General features: G+C 38.4%; 8 non-coding genes across 8 annotated transcripts; all 8 read left to right on the top strand.

The window, feature by feature from the left end:
* Positions 1 to 314: 314 nt before the first annotated feature.
* On the top strand, positions 315 to 386 carry TRNAC-GCA (transfer RNA cysteine (anticodon GCA)). The gene has a single exon. It is a non-coding gene; the product is annotated as a tRNA-Cys (tRNA).
* Positions 387 to 1383: 997 nt separating this feature from the next.
* Positions 1384 to 1455, top strand: TRNAC-GCA (transfer RNA cysteine (anticodon GCA)). The gene has a single exon. It is a non-coding gene; the product is annotated as a tRNA-Cys (tRNA).
* Positions 1456 to 4611: 3156 nt separating this feature from the next.
* On the top strand, positions 4612 to 4683 carry TRNAC-GCA (transfer RNA cysteine (anticodon GCA)). The gene has a single exon. It is a non-coding gene; the product is annotated as a tRNA-Cys (tRNA).
* Positions 4684 to 5680: 997 nt separating this feature from the next.
* Positions 5681 to 5752, top strand: TRNAC-GCA (transfer RNA cysteine (anticodon GCA)). Its single transcript has one exon. It is a non-coding gene; the product is annotated as a tRNA-Cys (tRNA).
* Positions 5753 to 11500: 5748 nt separating this feature from the next.
* TRNAC-GCA (transfer RNA cysteine (anticodon GCA)) lies at positions 11501 to 11572 on the top strand. Its single transcript has one exon. It is a non-coding gene; the product is annotated as a tRNA-Cys (tRNA).
* Positions 11573 to 14935: 3363 nt separating this feature from the next.
* Positions 14936 to 15007, top strand: TRNAC-GCA (transfer RNA cysteine (anticodon GCA)). The gene has a single exon. It is a non-coding gene; the product is annotated as a tRNA-Cys (tRNA).
* Positions 15008 to 18381: 3374 nt separating this feature from the next.
* Positions 18382 to 18453, top strand: TRNAC-GCA (transfer RNA cysteine (anticodon GCA)). Its single transcript has one exon. It is a non-coding gene; the product is annotated as a tRNA-Cys (tRNA).
* A 1000-nt stretch (positions 18454 to 19453) lies between these two features.
* Positions 19454 to 19525, top strand: TRNAC-GCA (transfer RNA cysteine (anticodon GCA)). Its single transcript has one exon. It is a non-coding gene; the product is annotated as a tRNA-Cys (tRNA).
* The last annotated feature ends 1739 nt before the right edge of the window (positions 19526 to 21264 follow it).

Below are 21264 nucleotides of genomic sequence, written 5' to 3'. Positions count from 1 at the left end.
ATCAGTGATTGTGGTAATCAATCCACAAAGATAGGTAGTCTCGTAAAAACCTCTTCCCCTTTGAGAATGTTTCAAAACAAACATTTCAATTACAGATATTGGTCCTATGGACCACTGCCTATTCAAATAAAATAACAATTAAACATATACATTTTGTTTTTTATATGATCCTGTTTTCCTTTAATTAATAATATTAAGAACTACTTCTCCTTTTCCACAGTTTCAAGCTCGTACTTTGTGGCCCAACTGAGCTTGAGTCGCTCACTCTTTCATGATGTACTTATATATTGTCATTCTGATCTTTGAAAACAGTTGGGGATATAGCTCAGTGGTAGAGCATTTGACTGCAGATCAAGAGGTCCCTGGTTCAAATCCGGGTGTCCCCTAAACCTATTTTGGTTCTGGTGTTTGTAGCTGGGATCTTTCATAAAGTCCCTTTGGATCACCATTGACAGAGTCAGTGTTCAGTTGGATCTTATACTTTATTAGCATTACAGTGTCACTGCTCAAAACCTGGGAATAAATGCATTTTTACACAGGGCGTGGGAACTTTCTGAAACATTATTGATTTATTTTGGAATCCGGCTCTTCCTTTCACAGCTTCAAACAAAGAGAATGACTATGAAAACAATTCAAAACTTTGTTATACAGTTTGGTGCTTCCTTGTAGCGCCCTAAAGAAATGGCATAGTATACTCGGCAGCGCTGCAGTCAATCCATTTCTCATTTAACCTGTGTCCTCAGTCTTACATATATTCCTCCTCTCCTCTGTGCATACAAAATATGTGTTTGTTTAAAGCACTTCATTCGTGTGCAACGTAGAAACTATTTAATTTCTCCTTAAAACCTCTGCCTACGTGCAAAATGTATGAACCCTCGTTGCAGATGAAAAAAGGCTGGCTCGAAGACTCAGGCCATTTTCGAACACAAAATGGCCTTTTCTGATATATTAAATTGATGGTACTTGAAAGGGACGTTTGGGTGTACCTTCCAAATACCAAATTGCAGTGGTATGTAGAAATGTTTATCGTCCATCATTTGGCCCAAAACAATCATACTTCACCACCATCTCGGTGATTGTGGTAACCAATCCGCGAAAGGATAAGGCGTCCCGTAAAAACCTCTTCCCCTTTGAGAATGTTTCAAAACAAGCATTTTATGAACAGTCATTGGTCCTATGGACCACTGCCTGTTCTAATAAAATAACAATGAAACATATAAATAATTTTTTTAAACGATCCCGTTTTCCTTCAATAAATAATATTAGGAACTACTTCTCCTGTTCCACAGTTTCAAGCTTGTACTTTCCGGCCCAACTGAGCATGATGCTCACAGTTTTTCATGAGGTACTGATATATTTTCATTCCGACTCTCACAAACAGGTGGGGATATAGCTCAGTGGTAGAGCATTTGACTGCAGATCAAGAGGTCCCTGGTTCAAATCCAGGTGTCCCCTTAGCCTGTTTTGGTTCTTGTGTTTGTAGCTGGGACTTTTCATAAAACCCCTTTGGATCATCATTGACAGAGTCAGTGTTCGCTTGGATCTTACACTTTAATAGCATTACAATGTCACTGCTCAAAACCTGAGAGTAAATGCATTTTTATACAGGGCGCGGTATTCCGTATGGGAAATGTCTGAAAAAGCATTGATTTATTTTGGAATCTCTCTCTTCCTTTCACAGCACCAAACAAAGGGAATGGACTATGAAAGCAATTGACAACTTTGTTTTACAGTTTGGTGCTTCCTTCGATCGCACTACAGAAATTGCATAGAAAAGTGGGCAGAAATGCAGTCAATCTATTCCTCATTTAACCTGTGTCCTCAGTCTTACATGTATTCCACCTCTTCTCTGTGCATACAAAGTATGTGTTTGTTTGAAGCACTTCATTTTTGTGCAATGCATAATCTATTTACTTTCTACTAAAAAACGCTGCCCACGTACAAGATGTACGAACCCTAGTTGCAGGTGCAAGCAGGCTGGTCTGAGAAACCAGGCCATTTGCGAACACAAAATAGCTTTTTCTGATGTATTAAATCGAAGGTACATGAAAGGGGTGTTTGGTTGTACCTTCAAATACTAAATTGTAGTGGTATGCAGAAATGTTTTTTCACCGTAATTTGGCCCAAAACAATCATACTTCACCACCATATCAGTGATTGTGGTAATCAATCCACAAAGATAAGTAGTCTCTTAAAAACCTCTTCCCCTTTGAGAATGTTTCAAAACAAACATTTTAATTACAGATATTGGTCCTATAGACCACTGCCTATTCAAATAAAATAACAATTAAACATATACATTTTGTTTTTTAAATGATCCTGCTTTCCTTTAATTAATAATATTAAGAACTACTTCTCCTTTTCCACAGTTTCAAGCTCGTACTTTGTTGCCCAGCTGAGCTTGAGCCTCTCACTCTTTCATGATGTACTGATATATTGTCATTCTGATATTTGAAAACAGTTGGGGATATACCTCAGTGGTAGAGCAATTGACTGCAGATCAAGAGGTCCCTGGTTCAAATCCGGGTGTCCCCTAAACCTATTTTGGTTCTGGTGTTTGAAGCTGGGATCTTTCATAAAGTCCCTTTGGATCACCAGTGACAGAGTCAGTGTTCAGTTGGATCTTATACTTTATTAGCATTACAGTGTCACTGCTCAAAACCTGGGAATAAATGCATTTTTACACAGGGCGCGGGAACTTTCTGAAACATCATTGATTTATTTTGGAATCCGGCTCTTCCTTTCACAGCTTCAAGCAAAGAAAATGACTATGAAAACAATTGAAAACTTTGTTATACAGTTTGGTGCTTCCTTGTAGCGCACTAAAGAAATGGCATAGTATACTCGGCAGCGCTGCAGTCAATCTATTTCTCATTTAACGTGTGTCCTCAGTCTTACATATATTCCTCCTCTCCTCTGTGCATACAAAATATGTGTTTGTTTAAAGCACTTCATTCTTGTGCAACGTAGAAACTATTTAATTTCTCCTTAAAACCTCTGCCTACGTGCAAAATGTATGAACCCTCGTTGCAGATGAAAAAAGGCTGGCTCGAAGACTCAGGCCATTTTCGAACACAAAATGGCCTTTTCTGATATATTAAATTGATGGTACTTGAAAGGGATGTTTGGGTGTACCTTCCAAATACAAAATTGCAGTGGTATGTAGAAATGTTTTTCGTCCATCATTTGGCCCAAAACAATCATACTTCACCACCATCTCGGTGATTGTGGTAACCAATCCGCGAAAGGATAAGGCGTCCCGTAAAAACCTCTTCCCCTTTGAGAATGTTTCAAAACAAGCATTTTATGTACAGGCATTGGTCCTATGGACCACTGCCTGTGCAAATAAAATAACAATGAAACATATAAATATTTTTTTTAAACGATCCCGTTTTCCTTCAATAAATAATATTAAGAACTACTTTTCCTGTTCCACAGTTTCAAGCTTGTAGTTTCCGGCCCAACTGAGCATGATGCTCACACTCTTTCATGAGGTACTGATATATTTTCATTCCGACTCTCACAAACTGGTGGGGATATATCTCAGTGGTAGAGCATTTGACTGCAGATCAAGAGGTCCCTGGTTCAAATCCAGGTGTCCCCTTAGCCTGTTTTGGTTCTTGTGTTTGTAGCTGGGATTTTCATAAAACCCCTTTGGATCATCATTGACAGAGTCAGTGTTCGCTTGGATCTTACACTTTAATAGCATTACAATGTCACTGCTCAAAACCTGAGAGTAAATGTATTTTTATACAGGGCTCGGTATTCCGTGTGGGAAATTTCTGAAACAGCATTGATTTATTTTGGGATCTGGCTCTTCCTTTCACAGCACCAAAGAAAGGGAATGGACTATGAAAGCAATTGACAACTTTGTTTTACAGTTTGGTGCTTCCTTTGATCGCACTACAGAAATTGCATAGAAAAGTGGGCAGCAATGCAGTCAATCTATTCCTCATTTAACCTGTGTCCTCAGTCTTACATGTATTCCACCTCTTCTCTGTGCATACAAAGTATGTGTTTGTTTGAAGCACTTCATTTTTGTGCAATGCATAATCTATTTACTTTCTACTAAAAAACGCTGCCCACGTACAAGATGTACGAACCCTAGTCTCAGGTGCAAGCAGGCTGGTCTGAGAAACCAGGCCATTTGCGAACACAAAACAGATTTTTCTGATGTATTAAATCGAAGGTACATGAAAGGGGTGTTTGGTTGTACCTTCAAATACCAAATTGTGGTGGTATACAGAAATGTTTTTTCACCGTAATTTGGCCCAAAACAATCATACTTCACCACCATATCAGTGATTGTGGTAATCAATCCACAAAGATAGGTAGTCTCGTAAAAACCTCTTCCCCTTTGAGAATGTTTCAAAACAAACATTTCAATTACAGATATTGGTCCTATGGACCACTGCCTATTCAAATAAAATAACAATTAAACATATACATTTTGTTTTTTATATGATCCTGTTTTCCTTTAATTAATAATATTAAGAACTACTTCTCCTTTTCCACAGTTTCAAGCTCGTACTTTGTGGCCCAACTGAGCTTGAGTCGCTCACTCTTTCATGATGTACTGATATATTGTCATTCTGATCTTTGAAAACAGTTGGGGATATAGCTCAGTGGTAGAGCATTTGACTGCAGATCAAGAGGTCCCTGGTTCAAATCCGGGTGTCCCCTAAACCTATTTTGGTTCTGGTGTTTGTAGCTGGGATCTTTCATAAAGTCCCTTTGGATCACCATTGACAGAGTCAGTGTTCAGTTGGATCTTATACTTTATTAGCATTACAGTGTCACTGCTCAAAACCTGGGAATAAATGCATTTTTACACAGGGCGTGGGAACTTTCTGAAACATCATTGATTTATTTTGGAATCCGGCTCTTCCTTTCACAGCTTCAAACAAAGAGAATGACTATGAAAACAATTAAAAACTTTGTTATACAGTTTGGTGCTTCCTTGTAGCGCACTAAAGAAATGGCATAGTATACTCGGCAGCGCTGCAGTCAATCTATTTCTCATTTAACCTGTGTCCTCAGTCTTACATATATTCCTCCTCTCCTCTGTGCATACAAAATATGTGTTTGTTTAAAGCACTTCATTCGTGTGCAACGTAGAAACTATTTAATTTCTCCTTAAAACCTCTGCCTACGTGCAAAATGTATGAACCCTCGTTGCAGATGAAAAAAGGCTGGCTCGAAGACTCAGGCCATTTTCGAACACAAAATGGCCTTTTCTGATATATTAAATTGATGGTACTTGAAAGGGACGTTTGGGTGTACCTTCCAAATACCAAATTGCAGTGGTATGTAGAAATGTTTATCGTCCATCATTTGGCCCAAAACAATCATACTTCACCACCATCTCGGTGATTGTGGTAACCAATCCGCGAAAGGATAAGTCGTCCCGTAAAAACCTCTTCCCCTTTGAGAATGTTTCAAAACAAGCATTTTATGAACAGTCATTGGTCCTATGGACCACTGCCTGTTCTAATAAAATAACAATGAAACATATAAATAATTTTTTTAAACGATCCCGTTTTCCTTCAATAAATAATATTAGGAACTACTTCTCCTGTTCCACAGTTTCAAGCTTGTACTTTCCGGCCCAACTGAGCATGATGCTCACAGTTTTTCATGAGGTACTGATATATTTTCATTCCGACTCTCACAAACAGGTGGGGATATAGCTCAGTGGTAGAGCATTTGACTGCAGCTCAAGAGGTCCCTGGTTCAAATCCAGGTGTCCCCTTAGCCTGTTTTGGTTCTTGTGTTTGTAGCTGGGACTTTTCGTAAAACCCCTTTGGATCATCATTGACAGAGTCAGTGTTCGCTTGGATCTTACACTTTAATAGCATTACAATGTCACTGCTCAAAACCTGAGAGTAAATGCATTTTTATACAGGGCTCGGTATTCCGTATGGGAAATTTCTGAAACAGCATTGATTTATTTGGGAATCTGGCTCTTCCTTTCACAGCACCAAAGAAAGGGAATGGACTATGAAAGCAATTGACAACTTTGTTTTACAGTTTGGTGCTTCTTTTGATCGCACTACAGAAATTGCATAGAAAAGTGGGCAGTAATGCAGTCAATCTATTCCTCATTTAACCTGTGTCCTCAGTCTTACATGTATACCACCTCTTCTCTGTGCATACAAAGTATGTGATTGTTTGAAGCACTTCATTTTTGGGCAATGCATAATCTATTTACTTTCTACTAAAAAACGCTGCCCACGTACAAGATGTACGAACCCTAGTCTCAGGTGCAAACAGGCTGGTCTGAGAAACCAAGCCATTTGCGAACACAAAACAGGTTTTTCTGATGTATTAAATCGAAGGTACATGAAAGGGGTGTTTGGTTGTACCTTCAAATTCCAAATTGTAGTGGTATACAGAAATGTTTTTTTCACCGTAATTTGGCCCAAAACAATCATACTTCACCACCATATCAGTGATTGTGGTAATCAATCCACAAAGATAGGTAGTCTCGTAAAAACCTCTTCCCCTTTGAGAATGTTTCAAAACAAACATTTCAATTACAGATATTGGTCCTATGGACCACTGCCTATTCAAATAAAATAACAATTAAACATATACATGTTGTTTTTTAAATGATCCTGTTTTCCCTTAATTAATAATATTAAGAACTACTTCTCCTGTTCCACAGTTTCAAGCTCGTACTTTGCGGCCCAACTGAGCATGAGCCTCTCCCTCTATAATGATGTACTGATATATATTGTCATTCTGATCTTTACAAACAGTTGGGGATTTAGCTCATTGGTAGAGCATTTGACTGTAGATCAAGAGGTCCCTGGTTCAAATCCGGGTGTCCCCTAAACCTATTTTGGTTCTGGTGTTTGTAGCTGGGATCTTTCATAAAGTCCCTTTGGATCACCATTGACAGAGTCAGTGTTCAGTTGGATCTTATACTTTATTAGCATTACAGTGACGCTGCTCAAAACCTGGGAATAAATGCATTTTTACACAGGGCGTGGAAACTTTCTGAAACATCATTAATTTATTTTGGAATCCGGCTCTTCCTTTCACAGCTTCAAACAAAGAGAATGACTATAAAAACAATTCAAAACTTTGTTATACAGTTTGGTGCTTCCTTGTAGCGCACTAAAGAAATGGCATAGTATACTCGGCAGCGCTGCAGTCAATCTATTTCTCATTTAACCTGTGTCCTCAGTCTTACATATATTCCTCCTCTCCTCTGTGCATACAAAGTATGTGTTTGTTTAAAGCACTTCATTCTTGTGCAACGTAGAAACTATTTAATTTCTCCTTAAAACCTCTGCCTACGTGCAAAATGTATGAACCCTCGTTGCAGATGAAAAAAGGCTGGCTCGAAGACTCAGGCCATTTTCGGACACAAAATGGCCTTTTCTGATATATTAAATTGATGGTACTTGAAAGGGACGTTTGGGTGTACCTTCCAAATACCAAATTGCAGTGGTATGTAGAAATGTTTTTCGTCCATCATTTGGCCCAAAACAATCATACTTCACCACCATCTCGGTGATTGTGGTAATCAATCCGCGAAAGGATAAGGCGTCCCGTAAAAACCTCTTCCCCTTTGAGAATGTTTCAAAACAAGCATTTTATGTACAGGCATTGGTCCTATGGACCACTGCCTGTTCAAATAAAATAACAATGAAACATATAAATATTTTTTTTAAACGATCCCGTTTTCCTTCAATAAATAATATTAAGAACTACTTCTCCTGTTCCACAGTTTCAAGCTTGTACTTTCCGGCCCAACTGAGCATGATGCTCACACTCTTTCATGAGGTACTGATATATTTTCATTCTGACTCTCACAAACAGGTGGGGATATAGCTCGGTGGTAGAGCATTTGACTGCAGATCAAGAGGTCCCTGGTTTAAATCCAGGTGTCCCCTTAGCCTGTTTTGGTTCTTGTGTTTGTAGCTGGGACTTTTCATAAAACCCCTTTGGATCATCATTGACAGAGTCAGTGTTCGCTTGGATCTTACACTTTAATAGCATTACAATGTCACTGCTCAAAACCTGAGAGTAAATGCATTTTTATACAGGGCTCGGTATTCCGTATGGGAAATTTCTGAAAGCATTGATTTATTTTGGAATCTGGCTCTTCCTTTCACAGCACCAAACAAAGGGAATGGACTATGAAAGCAATTGAAAACTTTGTTTTACAGTTTGGTGCTTCCTTTGATCGCACTACAGAAATTGCATAGAAAAGTGGGCAGCAATGCAGTCAATCTATTCCTCATTTAACCTGTGTCCTCAGTCTTACATGTATTCCACCTCTTCTCTGTGCATACAAAGTATGTGTTTGTTTGAAGCACTTCATTTTTGTGCAATGCATAATCTATTTACTTTCTACTAAAAAACGCTGCCCACGTACAAGATGTACGAACCCTAGTCTCAGGTGCAAGCAGGCTGGTCTGAGAAACCAGGCCATTTGCGAACACAAAACAGCTTTTTCTGATGTATTAAATCGAAGGTACATGAAAGGGGTGTTTGGTTGTACCTTCAAATACCAAATTGTAGTGGTATGCAGAAATGTTTTTTCACCGTAATTTGGCCCAAAACAATCATACCTCACCACCATATCAGTGATTGTGGTAACCAATCCACAAAGATAGGTAGTCTCGTAAAAACCTCTTCCCCTTTGAGAATGTTTCAAAACAAACATTTCAATTACAGATATTGGTCCTATGGACCACTGCCTATTCAAATAAAATAACAATTAAACATATACATTTTGTTTTTTAAATGATCCTGTTTTCCTTTAATTAATAATATTAAGAACTACTTCTCCTGTTCCACAGTTTCAAGCTTGTACTTTCCGGCCCAACTGAGCATGATGCTCACACTCTTTCATGATGTACTGATATATTGTCATTCTGATCTTTAAAAACAGTTGGTCCTATGGACCACTGCCTGTTCAAATGAAATAACAATGAAACATATAAATATTTTTTTTAAACGATCCCGTTTTCCTTCAATAAATAATATTAAGAACTACTTCTCCTGTTCCAGAGTTTCAAGCTTGTACTTTCCGGCCCAATTGAGCATGATGCTCACACTCTTTCATGAGGTACTGATATATTTTCATTCGGACTCTCACAAACAGGTGGGGATATAGCTCAGTGGCAGAGCATTTGACTGCAGATCAAGAGGTCCCTGGTTCAAATCCAGTTGTCCCCTTTGCCTGTTTTGGTTCTTGTGTTTGTAGCTGGGACTTTTCATAAAACCCCTTTGGATCATCATTGACAGAGTCAGTGTTCGCTTGGATCTTACACTTTAACAGCATTACAATGTCACTGCTCAAAACCTGAGAGTAAATGCATTTTTATACAGGGCTCGGTATTCCGTATGGGAAATGTCTGAAAAAGCATTGATTTATTTTGGAATCTGGCTCTTCCTTTCACAGCACCAAACAAAGGGAATGGACTATGAAAGCAATTGACAACTTTGTTTTACAGTTTGGTGCTTCCTTCGATCGCACTACAGAAATTGCATAGAAAAGGAGGCAGCAATGCAGTCAATCTATTCCTCATTTAACCTGTGTCCTCAGTCTTACATGTATTCCAAATCTTCTCTGTGCATACAAAGTATGTGTTTGTTTGAAGCACTTCATTTTTGTGCAATGCATAATCTATTTACTTTCTACTAAAAAACGCTGCCCACGTACAAGATGTACAAACCCTAGTTGCAGGTGCAAGCAGGCTGGTCTGAGAAACCAGGCCATTTGCGAACACAAAATAGCTTTTTCTGATGTATTAAATCGAAGGTAGATGAAAGGGGTGTTTGGTTGTACCTTCAAATAGCAAATTTTAGTTGTATGCAGAAATGTTTTTTCACCGTAATTTGGCCCAAAACAATCATACTTCACCACCATATCAGTGATTGTGGTAATCAATCCACAAAGATAAGTAGTCTCGTAAAAACCTCTTCCCCTTTGAGAATGTTTCAAAACAAACATTTTAACTTACAGATATTGGTCCTATGGACCACTGCCTATTCAAATAAAATAACAATTAAACATATACATTTTTTTTTTTAAATGATCCTGCTTTGCTTTAATTAATAATATTAAGAACTACTTCTCCTGTTCCACAGTTTCAAGCTTGTACTTTGTGGCCCAACTAAGCTTGAGCCTCTCACGCTTTCATGATGTACTGATATATTGTCATTCTGATATTTAAAAACAGTTGGTCCTATGGACCACTGCCTGTTCAAATAAAATAACAATGAAACATATAAATATATATTTTTTTTAAACGATCCCGTTTTCCTTCAATAAATAATATTAAGAACTACTTCTCCTGTTCCACAGTTTCAAGCTTGTACTTTCCGGCCCAACTGAGCATGATGCTCACACTCTTTCATGAGGTACTGATATATTTTCATTCCGACTCTCACAAACAGGTGGGGGTATAGCTCAGTGGTAGAGCATTTGACTGCAGATCAAGAGGTACCTGGTTCAAATCCAGTTGTCCCCTTTTCCTGTTTTGTTTCTTGTGTTTGTAGCTGGGACTTTTCATAAAACCCCTTTGGATCATCATTGACAGAGTCAGTGTTCGCTTGGATCTTACACTTTAATAGCATTACAATGTCACTGCTCAAAACCTGAGAGTAAATGCATTTTTATACAGGGCTCGGTATTCCGTATGGGAAATGTCTGAAAAAGCATTGATTTATTTTGGTATCTGGCTCTTCCTTTCACAGCACCAAACAAAGGGAATGGACTATGAAAGCAATTGACAACTTTGTTTTACAGTTTGGTGCTTCCTTCGATCGCACTACAGAAATTGCATAGAAAAGGGGGCAGCAATGCAGTCAATCTATTCCTCATTTAACCTGTGTCCTCAGACTTACATGTATTCCACCTCTTCTCTGTGCATACAAAGTATGTGTTTGTTTGAAGCACTTCATTTTTGTGCAATGCATAATCTATTTACTTTCTACTAAAAACGCTGCCCACGTACAAGATGTACAAACCCTAGTTGCAGGTGCAAGCAGGCTGGTCTGAGAAACCAGGCCATTTGCGAACACAAAATAGCTTTTTCTGATGTATTAAATCGAAGGTAGATGAAAGGGGTGTTTGGTTGTACCTTCAAATACCAAATTTTAGTGGTATGCAGAAATGTTTTTTCACCGTAATTTGGCCCAAAACAATCATACTTCACCACCATATCAGTGATTGTGGTAATCAATCCACAAAGATAAGTAGTCTCGTAAAAACCTCTTCCCCTTTGAGAATGTTTCAAAACAAACATTTTATTTACAGATATTGGTCCTATGGACCACTGCCTATTCAAATAAAATAACAATTAAACATATACATTTTGTTTTTTAAATGATCCTGCTTTGCTTTAATTAATAATATTAAGAACTACTTCTCCTTTTCCACAGTTTCAAGCTCGTACTTTGTGGCCCAACTGAGCTTGAACCTCTCACGCTTTCATGATGTACTGATATATTGTCATTCTGATCTTTAAAAACAGTTGGCGATATAGCTCAGTGGTAGAGCATTTGACTGCAGATCAAGAGGTCCCTGGTTCAAATCCGGGTGTCCCCTAAACCTATTTTGGTTCTGGTGTTTGTAGCTGGGATCTTTCATAAAGTCCCTTTGGATCACCATTGACAGAGTCAGTGTTCAGTTGGATCTTATACTTTATTAGCATTACAGTGTCACTGCTCAAAACCTGGGAATAAATGCATTTTTACACAGGGCGTGGGAACTTTCTGAAACATCATTGATTTATTTTGTAATCCGGCTCTTCCTTTCACAGCTTCATGCAAAGAGAATGACTATGAAAACAATTGAAAACTTTGTTATACAGTTTGGTGCTTCCTTGTAGCGCACTAAAGAAATGGCATAGTATTCTCGGCAGCGCTGCAGTCAATCTATTTCTCATTTAACCTGTGTCCTCAGTCTTACATATATTCCTCCTCTCCTCTGTGCATACAAAATATGTGTTTGTTTAAAGCACTTCATTCTTGTGCAACGTAGAAACGATTTAATTTCTCCTTAAAACCTCTGCATACGTGCAAAATGTATGAACCCTCGTTGCAGATGAAAAAAGGCTGGCTCGAAGACTCAGGCCATTTTCGGACACAAAATGGCCTTTTCTGATATATTAAATTGATGGTACTTGAAAGGGACGTTTGGGTGTACCTTCCAAATACCAAATTGCAGTGGTATGTAGAAATGTTTTTCGTCCATCATTTGGCCCAAAACAATCATACTTCATCACCATCTCGGTGATTGTGGTAACCAATCCGCGAAAGGATAAGGCGTCCCGTAAAAACCTCTTCCCCTTTGAGAATGTTTCAAAACAAGCATTTTATGTACAGGCATTGGTCCTATGGACCACTGCCTGTTCAAATAAAATACCAATGAAACATATAAATATTTTTTTTAAACGATCCCGTTTTCCTTCAATAAATAATATTAAGAACTACTTCTCCTGTTCCACAGTTTCAAGCTTGTACTTTCCGGCCCAACTGAGCATGATGCTCACACTCTTTCATGAGGTACTGATATATTTTCATTCTGACTGGCACAAACAGGTGGGGATATAGCTCAGTGGTAGAGCATTTGACTGCAGATCAAGAGGTCCCTGGTTTAAATCCAGGTGTCCCATTAGCCTGTTTTGGTTCTTGTGTTTGTAGCTGGGACTTTTCATAAAACCCCTTTGGATCATCATTGACAGAGTCAGTGTTCGCTTGGATCTTACACTTTAATAGCATTACAATGTCACTGCTCAAAACCTGAGAGTAAATGCATTTTTATACAGGGCTCGGTATTCCGTATGGGAAATTTCTGAAAGCATTGATTTATTTTGGAATCTGGCTCTTCCTTTCACAGCACCAAACAAAGGGAATGGACTATGAAAGCAATTGAAAACTTTGTTTTACAGTTTGGTGCTTCCTTTGATCGCACTACAGAAATTGCATAGAAAAGTGCTCAGCAATGCAGTCAATCTATTCCTCATTTAACCTGTGTCCTCAGTCTTACATGTATTCCGCCTCTTCTCTGTGCATACAAAGTATGTGTTTGTTTGAAGCACTTCATTTTTGTGCAATGCATAATCTATTTACTTTCTACTAAAAAACGCTGCCCACGTGCAAGATGTACGAACTCTAGTCTCAGGTGCAAGCAGGCTGGTCTGAGAAACCAGGCCATTTGCGAAAACAAAACAGCTTTTTCTGATGTATTAAATCGAAGGTACATGAAAGGGGTGTTTGGTTGTACCTTCAAATACCAAATTGTAGTGGTATGCAGAAATGTTTTTTCACCGTAATTTGGCCCAAAACAATCATACTTCACCACCATATCAGTGATTGTGGTAATCAATCCACAAAGATAGGTAGTCTCGTAAAAACCTCTTCCCCTTTGAGAATGTTTCAAAACAAACATTTCAATTACAGATATTGGTCCTATGGACCACTGCCTATTCAAATAAAATAACAATTAAACATATACATTTTGTTTTTTAAATGATCCTGTTTTCCTTTAATTAATAATATTAAGAATTACTTCTCCTGTTCCACAGTTTCAAGCTTGTACTTTCCGGCCCAACTGAGCATGATGCTCACACTCTTTCATGATGTACTGATATATTGTCATTCTGATCTTTAAAAACAGTTGGTCCTATGGACCACTGCCTGTTCAAATAAAATAACAATGAAACATATAAATATATTTTTTTTTTAAACGATCCCGTTTTCCTTCAATAAATAATATTAAGAACTACTTCTCCTGTTCCACAGTTTCAAGCTTGTACTTTCCGGCCCAACTGAGCATGATGCTCACACTCTTTCATGAGGTACTGATATATTTTCATTCCGACTCTCACAAACAGGTGGGGATATAGCTCAGTGGTAGAGTATTTGACTGCAGATCAAGAGGTCCCTGGTTCAAATCCAGTTGTCCCCTTTGCCTGTTTTGGTTCTGGTGTTTGTAGCTGGGATCTTTCATAAAGTCCCTTTGGATCACCATTGACAGAGTCAGTGTTCAGTTGGATCTTATACTTTATTAGCATTACAGTGTCACTGCTCAAAACCTGGGAATAAATGCATTTTTACACAGGGCGTGGGAACTTTCTGAAACATCATTGATTTATTTTGGAATCCGGCTCTTCCTTTCACAGCTTCAAGCAAAGAGAATGACTATGAAAACAATTGAAAACTTTGTTATACAGTTTGGTGCTTTCTTGTAGCGCACTAAAGAAATGGCATAGTATACTCGGCAGCGCTGCAGTCAATCTATTTCTCATTTAACCTGTGTCCTCAGTCTTACATATATTCCTCCTCTCCTCTGTGCATACAAAATATGTGTTTGTTTAAAGCACTTCATTCTTGTGCAACGTAGAAACTATTTAATTTCTCCTTAAAACCTCTGCCTACGTGCAAAAATGTATGAACCCTCGTTGCAGATGAAAAAAGGCTGGCTCGAAGACTCAGGCCATTTTCGAACACAAAATGGCCTTTTCTGATATATTAAATTGATGGTACCTGAAAGGGACGTTTGGGTGTACTTTCCAAATACCAAATTGCAGGGGTATGTAGAAATGTTTTTCGTCCATCGTTTGGCCCAAAACAATCATACTTCACCACCATCTCGGTGATTGTGGTAACCAATCCGCGAAAGGATAAGGCGTCCCGTAAAAACCTCTTCCCCTTTGAGAATGTTTCAAAACAAGCATTTTATGTACAGGCATTGGTCCTATGGACCACTGCCTGTTCAAATAAAATAACAATGAACCATATAAATATGTTTTTTTAAACGATCCCGTTTTCCTTCAATAAATAATATTAAGAACTACTTCTCCTGTTCCACAGTTTCAAGCTTGTACTTTCCGGCCTAACTGAGCATGATGCTCACACTCTTTCATGAGGTACTGATATATTTTCATTCCGACTGTCACAAACAGGTGGGGATATAGCTCAGTGGTAGAGCATTTGACTGCAGATCAAGAGGTCCCTGGTTCAAATCCAGATGTCCCCTTGGCCTCTTTTGGTTCTTGTGTTTGTAGATGGGACTTTTCATAAAACCCCTTTGGATCATCATTGACAGAGTCAGTGTTCGCTTGGATCGTACACTTTAATAGCATTACAATGTCACTGCTCAAAACCTGAGAGTAAATGCATTTTTATACAGGGCTCGGTATTCCGTATGGGAAATTTCTGAAACAGCATTGATTTATTTTGGAATCTGGCTCTTCCTTTCACAGCACCAAACAAAGGGAATGGACTATGAAAGCAATTGACAACTTTGTTTTACAGTTTGGTGCTTCCTTCGATCGCACTACAGAAATTGCATAGAAAAGTGGGCAGCAATGCAGTCAATCTATTCCTCATTTAACCTGTGTCCTCAGTCTTACATGTATTCCACCTCTTCTCTGTGCATACAAAGTATGTGTTTGTTTGAAGCACTTCATTTTTGTGCAATGCATAAACTATTTACTTTCTACTAAAAAACGCTGCCCACGTACAAGATGTACGGACCCTAGTTGCAGGTGCAAGCAGGCTGGTCTGAGAAACCAGGCCATTTGCGAACACAAAATAGCTTTTTCTGATGTATTAAATCGAAGGTACATGAAAGGGGTGTTTGGTTGTACCTTCAAATACCAAATTGTAGTGGTATGCAGAAATGTTTTTTCACCGTAATTTGGCCCAAAACAATCATACTTCACCACCATATCAGTGATTGTGGTAATCAATCCACAAAGATAAGTAGTCTCGTAAAAACCTCTTCCCCTTTGAGAATGTTTCAAAACAAACATTTTAATTACAGATATTGGTCCTATGGACCACTGCCTATTCAAATAAAATAACAATTAAACATATACATTTTGTTTTTTAAATGATCCTGCTTTCCTTTAATTAATAATATTAAGAACTACTTCTCCTTTTCCACAGTTTCAAGCTCGTACTTTGTGGCCCAACTGAGCTTGAGCCTCACACGCTTTCATGATGTACTGATATATTGTCATTCTGATCTTTGGAAAACAGTTGGGGATATAGCTCAGTGGCAGAGCATTTGACTGCAGATCAAGAGGTCCCTGGTTTAAATCCGGGTGTCCCCTAAACCTATTTTGGTTCTGGTGTTTGTAGCTGGGATCTTTCATAAAGTCCCTTTGGATCACCATTGACAGAGTCAGTGTTCAGTTGGATCTTATACTTTATTAGCATTACAGTGTCACTGCTCAAAACCTGGGAATAAATGCATTTTTACACTGGGCGTGGGAACTTTCTGAAACATCATTGATTTATTTTGGAATCCGGCTCTTCCTTTCACAGCTTCAAACAAAGAGAATGACTATGAAAACAATTGAAAACTTTGTTATACAGTTTGGTGCTTCCTTGTAGCGCACTAAAGAAATGGCATAGTATACTCGGCAGCGCTGCAGTCAATCTATTTCTAATTTAACCTGTGTCCTCAGTCTTACATATATTCCTCCTCTCCTCTGTGCATACAAAGTATGTGTTTGTTTAAAGCACTTCATTCTTGTGCAACGTAGAAACTATTTAATTTCTCCTTAAAACCTCTGCCTACGTGCAAAATGTATGAACCCTCGTTGCAGACGAAAAAAGGCTGTCTCGAAGACTCAGGCTATTTTCGAACGCAAAATGGCTTTTTCTGATACATTAAATTGATGGTACTTGAAAGGGACATTTGGGTGTACCTTCCAAATACCAAATTGCAGTGGTATATAGAAATGTTTTTCGTACATCATTTGGCCCAAAATAATCATACTTCACCACCATCTCGGTGATTGTGGTAACCAATCCGCGAAAGGATAAGGCGTCCCGTAAAAACCTCTTCCCCTTTGAGAATGTTTCAAAACAAGCATTTTATGTACAGGCATTGGTCCTATGGACCACTGCCTGTTCAAATAAAATAACAATGAAACATATAAATATGTTTTTTTAAACGATCCCGTTTTCCTTCAATAAATAATAATAAGAACTACTTCTCCTGTTCCACAGTTTCAAGCTTGTACTTTCCGGCCCAACTGAGCATGATGCTCACACTCTTTCATGAGGTACTGATATAATTTCATTGCGACTCTTACAAACAGGTGGGGATATAGCTCAGTGGTAGAGCATTTGACTGCAGATCAAGAGGTCCCTGGTTTAAATCCAGGTGTCCCATTAGCCTGTTTTGGTTCTTGTGTTTGTAGCTGGGACTTTTCATAAAACCCCTTTGGATCATCATTGACAGAGTCAGTGTTCGCTTGGATCTTACACTTTAATAGCATTACAATGTCACTGCTCAAAACCTGAGAGTAAATGCATTTTTATACAGGGCTCGGTATTCCGTATGGGAAATTTCTGAAAGCATTGATTTATTTTGGAATCTGGCTCTTCCTTTCACAGCACCAAACAAAGGGAATGGACTATGAAAGCAATTGAAAACTTTGTTTTACAGTTTGGTGCTTCCTTTGATCGCACTACAGAAATTGCATAGAAAAGTGCTCAGCAATGCAGTCAATCTATTCCTCATTTAACCTGTGTCCTCAGTCTTACATGTATTCCGCCTCTTCTCTGTGCATACAAAGTATGTGTTTGTTTGAAGCACTTCATTTTTGTGCAATGCATAATCTATTTACTTTCTACTAAAAAACGCTGCCCACGTGCAAGATGTACGAACTCTAGTCTCAGGTGCAAGCAGGCTGGTCTGAGAAACCAGGCCATTTGCGAACACAAAACAGCTTTTTCTGATGTATTAAATCGAAGGTACATGAAAGGGGTGTTTGGTTGTACCTTCAAATACCAAATTGTAGTGGTATGCAGAAATGTTTTTTCACCGTAATTTGGCCCAAAACAATCATACTTCACCACCATATCAGTGATTGTGGTAATCAATCCACAAAGATAGGTAGTCTCGTAAAAACCTCTTCCCCTTTGAGAATGTTTCAAAACAAACATTTCAATTACAGATATTGGTCCTATGGACCACTGCCTATTCAAATAAAATAACAATTAAACATATACATTTTGTTTTTTAAATGATCCTGTTTTCCTTTAATTAATAATATTAAGAACTACTTCTCCTGTTCCACAGTTTCAAGCTTGTACTTTCCGGCCCAACTGAGCATGATGCTCACACTCTTTCATGATGTACTGATATATTGTCATTCTGATCTTTAAAAACAGTTGGTCCTATGGACCACTGCCTGTTCAAATAAAATAACAATGAAACATATAAATATATATTTTTTTTAAACAATCCCGTTTTCCTTCAATAAATAATATTAAGAACTACTTCTCCTGTTCCACAGTTTCAAGCTTGTACTTTCCGGCCCAACTGAGCATGATGCTCACACTCTTTCATGAGGTACTGATATATTTTTATTCCGACTCTCACAAACAGGTGGGGATATAGCTCAGTGGTAGAGCATTTGACTGCAGATCAAGAGGTCCCTGGTTCAAATCCAGTTGTCCCCTTTGCCTGTTTTGGTTCTGGTGTTTGTAGCTGGGATCTTTCATAAAGTCCCTTTGGATCACCATTGACAGAGTCAGTGTTCAGTTGGATCTTATACTTTATTAGCATTACAGTGTCACTGCTCAAAACCTGGGAATAAATGCATTTTTACACAGGGCGTGGGAACTTTCTGAAACATCATTGATTTATTTTGGAATCCGGCTCTTCCTTTCACAGCTTCAAGCAAAGAGAATGACTATGAAAACAATTGAAAACTTTGTTATACAGTTTGGTGCTTTCTTGTAGCGCACTAAAGAAATGGCATAGTATACTCGGCAGCGCTGCAGTCAATCTATTTCTCATTTAACCTGTGTCCTCAGTCTTACATATATTCCTCCTCTCCTCTGTGCATACAAAATATGTGTTTGTTTAAAGCACTTCATTCTTGTGCAACGTAGAAACTATTTAATTTTTTCCTTAAAACCTCTGCCTACGTGCAAAAATGTATGAACCCTCGTTGCAGATGAAAAAAGGCTGGCTCGAAGACTCAGGCCATTTTCGAACACAAAATGGCCTTTTCTGATATATTAAATTGATGGTACCTGAAAGGGACGTTTGGGTGTACTTTCCAAATACCAAATTGCAGGGGTATGTAGAAATGTTTTTCGTCCATCGTTTGGCCCAAAACAATCATACTTCACCACCATCTCGGTGATTGTGGTAACCAATCCGCGAAAGGATAAGGCGTCCCGTAAAAACCTCTTCCCCTTTGAGAATGTTTCAAAACAAGCATTTTATGTACAGGCATTGGTCCTATGGACCACTGCCTGTTCAAATAAAATAACAATGAACCATATAAATATGTTTTTTTAAACGATCCCGTTTTCCTTCAATAAATAATATTAAGAACTACTTCTCCTGTTCCACAGTTTCAAGCTTGTACTTTCCGGCCTAACTGAGCATGATGCTCACACTCTTTCATGAGGTACTGATATATTTTCATTCCGACTGTCACAAACAGGTGGGGATATAGCTCAGTGGTAGAGCATTTGACTGCAGATCAAGAGGTCCCTGGTTCAAATCCAGGTGTCCCCTTGGCCTCTTTTGGTTCTTGTGTTTGTAGATGGGACTTTTCATAAAACCCCTTTGGATCATCATTGACAGAGTCAGTGTTCGCTTGGATCGTACACTTTAATAGCATTACAATGTCACTGCTCAAAACCTGAGAGTAAATGCATTTTTATACAGGGCTCGGTATTCCGTATGGGAAATTTCTGAAACAGCATTGATTTATTTTGGAATCTGGCTCTTCCTTTCACAGCACCAAACAAAGGGAATGGACTATGAAAGCAATTGACAACTTTGTTTTACAGTTTGGTGCTTCCTTCGATCGCACTACAGAAATTGCATAGAAAAGTGGGCAGCAATGCAGTCAATCTATTCCTCATTTAACCTGTGTCCTCAGTCTTACATGTATTCCACCTCTTCTCTGTGCATACAAAGTATGTGTTTGTTTGAAGCACTTCATTTTTGTGCAATGCATAAACTATTTACTTTCTACTAAAAAACGCTGCCCACGTACAAGATGTACGGACCCTAGTTGCAGGTGCAAGCAGGCTGGTCTGAGAAACCAGGCCATTTGCGAACACAAAATAGCTTTTTCTGATGTATTAAATCGAAGGTACATGAAAGGGGTGTTTGGTTGTACCTTCAAATACCAAATTGTAGTGGTATGCAGAAATGTTTTTTCACCGTAATTTGGCCCAAAACAATCATACTTCACCACCATATCAGTGATTGTGGTAATCAATCCACAAAGATAAGTAGTCTCGTAAAAACCTCTTCCCCTTTGAGAATGTTTCAAAACAAACATTTTAATTACAGATATTGGTCCTATGGACCACTGCCTATTCAAATAAAATAACAATTAAACATATACATTTTGTTTTTTAAATGATCCTGCTTTCCTTTAATTAATAATATTAAGAACTACTTCTCCTTTTCCACAGTTTCAAGCTCGTACTTTGTGGCCCAACTGAGCTTGAGCCTCACACGCTTTCATGATGTACTGATATATTGTCATTCTGATCTTTGGAAAACAGTTGGGGATATAGCTCAGTGGCAGAGCATTTGACTGCAGATCAAGAGGTCCCTGGTTTAAATCCGGGTGTCCCCTAAACCTATTTTGGTTCTGGTGTTTGTAGCTGGGATCTTTCATAAAGTCCCTTTGGATCACCATTGACAGAGTCAGTGTTCAGTTGGATCTTATACTTTATTAGCATTACAGTGTCACTGCTCAAAACCTGGGAATAAATGCATTTTTACACTGGGCGTGGGAACTTTCTGAAACATCATTGATTTATTTTGGAATCCGGCTCTTCCTTTCACAGCTTCAAACAAAGAGAATGACTATGAAAACAATTGAAAACTTTGTTATACAGTTTGGTGCTTCCTTGTAGCGCACTAAAGAAATGGCATAGTATACTCGGCAGCGCTGCAGTCAATCTATTTCTCATTTAACCTGTGTCCTCAGTCTTACATATATTCCTCCTCTCCTCTGTGCATACAAAGTATGTGTTTGTTTAAAGCACTTCATTCTTGTGCAACGTAGAAACTATTTAATTTCTCCTTAAAACCTCTGCCTACGTGCAAAATGTATGAACCCTCGTTGCAGACGAAAAAAGGCTGTCTCGAAGACTCAGGCTATTTTCGAACGCAAAATGGCTTTTTCTGATACATTAAATTGATGGTACTTGAAAGGGACATTTGGGTGTACCTTCCAAATACCAAATTGCAGTGGTATATAGAAATGTTTTTCGTACATCATTTGGCCC

The sequence above is a fragment of the Triturus cristatus genome, chromosome 4_1 (genome assembly GCF_964204655.1).
Source record: "Triturus cristatus chromosome 4_1, aTriCri1.1, whole genome shotgun sequence".
Classification (NCBI taxonomy): Eukaryota; Metazoa; Chordata; class Amphibia; order Caudata; family Salamandridae; genus Triturus; species Triturus cristatus.
This window is presented reverse-complemented; position numbering and strand designations above follow the sequence as displayed.